The sequence below is a fragment of the Mustelus asterias genome, unplaced genomic scaffold (genome assembly GCF_964213995.1).
Source record: "Mustelus asterias unplaced genomic scaffold, sMusAst1.hap1.1 HAP1_SCAFFOLD_155, whole genome shotgun sequence".
Lineage (NCBI taxonomy): Eukaryota > Metazoa > Chordata > Chondrichthyes > Carcharhiniformes > Triakidae > Mustelus > Mustelus asterias.
Genome location: NW_027590175.1, coordinates 469,829 through 474,717, shown reverse-complemented (window position 1 = coordinate 474,717; position 4,889 = coordinate 469,829). Strand labels below are relative to the sequence as shown.

The following is a 4,889-nucleotide window of genomic DNA, read 5'->3' as shown; positions in this document are numbered from 1 at the left end:
AGACACAAGGAGAATGTACAAACTCCACACAGACAGTTACCGAAGCCGGGGATCGAACCCAGGCCCCTGGAGCTGTGAAGCAGCAGTGCTAACCATTTGCCTCGATGGGGGTAGGTCCAACAACTTTCAAGAAGCTTGACAGCATTCAGGCCAAATGAGCCCACTTGATTGGCACCACATCTACAAATATCCACTCCCGCCACCACCAACGATCAGTAGCAGCAGTGTATATGTACTATCTGAAAGATGCACTGCAACATTCACCAAAGGTCCTTAAACAGCACCTTCCAAACCCACAACCACTTCCATCCAGAAGTACAAGGGCAGCAGATAGATGGGAATACCACCACCTGCAACTTCCCCTCCAAACCATTCATCATGCGGACTTGGAAATATGTCGCCGTCCCGTCACAGTCACTGGCTCAAATTCCTGGAATTCCCTCCCTAACAGCATTGTGGGTCAACCCACAGCACATGGGCTGCAGCGATTCAAGAAGGCAGCTCACCACCACCTTCTCCCGGGCAATTAGAGATGGGCAATAAATGTTGGCCAGCCAGTGACGCCCATGCCCCACGAATGAATTAAAAATTGATGAAGCATCCCCAACCCTCTGGGATAGAGAATTCCAAAGATTCACAACGCTTTGAGTGGAGTAATATCTCCTCATTTCAGTTCTAAATGATCAGTCCCTTATGCTGATACTGTGTCCGTTTGTTTTAAATTCTCCGAGAGTGAAAATTACATCTCAGAATGCATCTGATTAAATCCATTCAGTGTTGTGCACGTTTCAGTGAGATCGTCTTTCATTCTGTCAGACTTCAGAGAATTTCAACCCAATTTAGCCAGCCTCTCATCATAGGACAATGGCTTCATCGCAGAGAATAATCCAGTGAACCTTTGCTGTAACATCTCCAATAAAAGTATATCCTGTCTCAAATGTGGAACCCCAAAACTGCACACAGTATTCCAAATCCGGCTTTGGCAAAACACTGAGCAAGTGCAGCATGCCTTCAAAAATGACAACATAAGTCAGTGCTCAAGACAGAAAGGAGAGTATGACTGTGAATAATTGGCACTGTACAAATTCCTTTAATTGGTATCTAGGAGAATCAAGAAGCTGAGATCCTAGTGTCTCTATACCTTCTCATCTGAAAACTCCACTGCTTCCCAATAATTTGTGCGCCACACTCCTGATTTCTTCTTTCCATGTTTCACCAATTGTCTGCGTCTGCATCAAGAAGCCAAATGATCCTGGGAGCTGGACGGCCAGAGGGAGGTGGAGGAGAGTCAACGATAGAAACAGAAAGAGATGCGACATGGAATTATTTAAAATAGGATCTGCTTCAATTGCTTTCAGTGACGGATGTCTGCTTTCTATTGTCTCGTTAGTGTCAAAGGAGTTGCAGTGATGAGGTTGGTGAGGCTTGGAAATTGAAAGTTAAACATCAGCAATTTGTTGCACTATTTGACCTCACTGGCAATTTCATGTTCCAGTTAACAGCATCCGTGTTTTCAATGGTTAAGAAGTCAATTTTTCTCACGCTAAACACGACAGTTTGAAAGAGAATCTTGTTTCTGGTAATAAACAAAGTCTGAAATAAAAATAAAAGGCAAAGATTTCATGTATCAATTAGATTTTCTATCACGTGCGTAGTTCTTTCCCTGGTGCTCTACAGGTTAGGATTTGGCGCTTTCATTGCCGCGTCCCGGGTTCGATTCCCAGTTAGAAAATGGAGTTTTATTGTTGTGGAACAACCATTATTTAATTAGTCGTCTGCACCAATAAGTTGAGATGGAAATGTCATGTTTAGAAAATCAAGAACAGGAAAAGGACGTGATCGGCTGCAAAGGCTGACGATAGAGATGATGATACAAGGTAAAATCTGGCTAATAATGGGGCAGATTTTATTTTTTCCACTGACACAAATATTTCCCAGATCTGGGTCCAAATCTGGTGCTAAATGATTAAATAAAACTTTTCACTGAATTAAGCATGAAACTCTCCGACATCCAAAGGAGTGGAGCCAGTTTTCATTCAGAAAGCAGTAACTGAGGGATTAACAAAGCGGCATGGAGAAAGACTCATTTTGAGCGGTGACACTGCCGGAGGAATGAAGAGCTGGAGCTCACCCAGGAAAGTAGCAAAGTTTTAAAATAATGCCGCCTAACGTGGGGCTCGAACCCACGACCCTGAGATTAAAAGTCTCATGCTCTACCGACTGAGCTCGCCAGGCACTTTTGCCAGTTTTACTCCAAGTTCTAAAATATGCGAACAACACATGTGCTTTTCCAGCTGGCATCTCATATTGTTCTGATTTCAAAGTGCAAAATGTACTCGATCTACAAAATTGCCAAGGTTACAATGTATTCCTGTCAATCATCATTAACATCATTCACTTCTTCCTCTTCTTTGTTGCAGTTCCTTCTAAACATTGCAAACTCCTCTTACATCTTTCACCTTAATTATTGTTGTCGGAAACATTTTGACATGAACTTCTGAACTAATGTGAATCAGGTTTGTGTTGGCAAAATGAGCTTGTTCACATCGGTGAGCTGAATCACATTGTCACGCACACTGAGTGATAGAGATCTCAGGAGAAACAAACACACCTCAAAGAGCAAACCAATTGGAAACTTGGCAGGCATGAACTGAGGCCGAAACACCACAGATACGAGAGCCTGAAATAATACGCTCGTCCAGCCACACTGGCGCATTCACATCACCATAACCACTGTCTTGACCGCACTCATTAGAATATGGGAAATATGGTCATGAGTGGGCCATTTGACACCTCGAGCATTCTCAGCGGCTCAATATGAAATGTCCTCAACTTTTAAACTGTTCCGTTTACCTTTCTATGGCATCTTAATCTGAAGCTACACAAGTAAGGTGAATATCCCTGGAGGATGATGATTTAAATCTGAAACGTTAACTCTGTTTCTCTCCAGACTTGTTGAGTTGATCTAGCATTTTCTGTTTTTATTTCAGATTTCCAATATCCGCAGTATTTTTATTTTATTATCAGGTGAATAAATAAGAACTTATATTCATCTGGGACGATGGTGACTTTATTTGTCAAGATCTTATTAAATGGTGGAGGAGACTGAATGGGATTTATGACTTGTCTTACTCCATTTATTCAGTTTCCTGGCAGCACCAGGCATGACGCCAATAGCTTCCTCTGGTAGCGGTGATGACAAGTTTGTGTCACTAAATTCAGCATATCAAAAACTGCGGAAGGGTGTGCTCGAATCACACCACTGCCAAATGTTAATCTCCTTTCAAGGTCATGCAATACATTCCGTTGTTCAAGTCAACAAAAAAAACCAATAGAATGTATCATTGCTCATTTTAACAGGAGGAAGCAGCAGGGGCAATGAGGATATAAATTGATGTGGACAAGAGACGGGCTTGTGGAGCCAGTTTAATTTCTCTTCCAGGAATCCCAATTTGCTTCAAGTAGGGCTACCGCTGTGTATCCATAATGTAGTGATTACCACGTCCGTCTCCAAATGCTTTGAATTTCGAAGCCATTTGGATTTCAGGATTTGCCGCCAACATTAACTGACTTGTGGAGAATTTTCTGCATCTTCTGATTCTAATCATAGGAATCACTCGGCAAAAACTCTCAGGAAGGAAAGTCTGTGATAGAGAGCAAGGCAGGATAGTTAATTGATCAAGGAATGGTGGACAAGGCAACATTGAGCTGGTGATGCTGAAACAGCAAATGCTGGAGAAACTGGTCAGACAGCATCTGTGGAGAGAGAACAGAGTCAAGGTTGAAACGTTCTTCCACAGATTCGGTCTGCCCTTCTGAGTTTCTCCAGCATTTTCTGCTTGTATTTCAGATTCCGGCATCCACGTTATTTTCCCTTGATCTTATTGAGCTGGTGATGGTGGAGCCCAGGTGGTCTCGTGGTTCAGAGTCAATGCTTTCCCCACAAGGGCTCGGGCTCGATGACAAACGGTTAAATAATCAGAGTATTTTGAAAGTAGAAATTGCTCTATACCAGCAGCCGAAAGGCTCTGAACAAAAGGGGAGAAGAGATTTTCTTTTGCTGTAATTGGATATAAGGTGACTGAATGAATGTTGTCCAATGTTTGTTGCGAAAGTGACCTGAACTGATGGAAGGAGTAGAGAGATTTTCAACTAATTGCAAATTCCTCGCATGAGCTTCCCTGGGAATCCCATGGTCAGGATTCGGCGCCCTGGCCATGGTTTGATTTCTCGCCAAGCAGTGAACAAAGTTTTATTGAATTCTTCATTAAATGTAAAACACAGCGAGGCTGTGAAGGGAGTAACAAAGTAAATCATCCAGCTGAATAAACTTGTATCATTTCTGGAAAAGTCAAAGATGTGAAATCAACAAGAAGCTCTGAAGAAGATTCGCAAAGCGGACACATGGCAGGAACTGATGATTTAAAGTGATTGACACGCCTTCAATTCTGCCGCTTTCACATCGCATCTTTTAACTCCCTGCTGTCCATCACAGTTGCTCACACATCTACGAAATATCACCCATCTGTAAATTCAGCCTGTTCCTTGTTTTGATGATTATGACACGCTCCCTACGGGTAGTGCGTAGCAGTTGGCTCCGTAGCTCAGTGGTTAGAGCACTGGTCTTGTAAATCAGGGGTCGCGAGTTCAATTCTCGCTGGAGCTTCGTTTAAGCATTTAGCTGATAGTACCCAACAAGCTGCGCGGCGGGACTCGAAATCGATAAAGCCAGATTACATGAGTGGACGTCAAGTCGAGAGGTCCAGTGTAATTTGGAAGGTGAACAGATCTTCTCTTGATCATGAAAGTCGTAACAACAGGGCATGTTTGAAAAGCTGGTAATGTTGACGTTGTTTACGTTTGTTTGTACAAGGAACGCAGGAAGTTAG

At 42.8% G+C, this 4,889-nt stretch overlaps 2 non-coding genes across 2 annotated transcripts; one reads left to right on the top strand and one right to left on the bottom strand.

The window, feature by feature from the left end:
* Window positions 1–2,162: 2,162 nt before the first annotated feature.
* trnak-uuu (transfer RNA lysine (anticodon UUU)) lies at window positions 2,163–2,235 on the bottom strand. Its single transcript has one exon. It is a non-coding gene; the product is annotated as a tRNA-Lys (tRNA).
* Window positions 2,236–4,593: 2,358 nt separating this feature from the next.
* On the top strand, window positions 4,594–4,666 carry trnat-ugu (transfer RNA threonine (anticodon UGU)). The gene has a single exon. It is a non-coding gene; the product is annotated as a tRNA-Thr (tRNA).
* The last annotated feature ends 223 nt before the right edge of the window (window positions 4,667–4,889 follow it).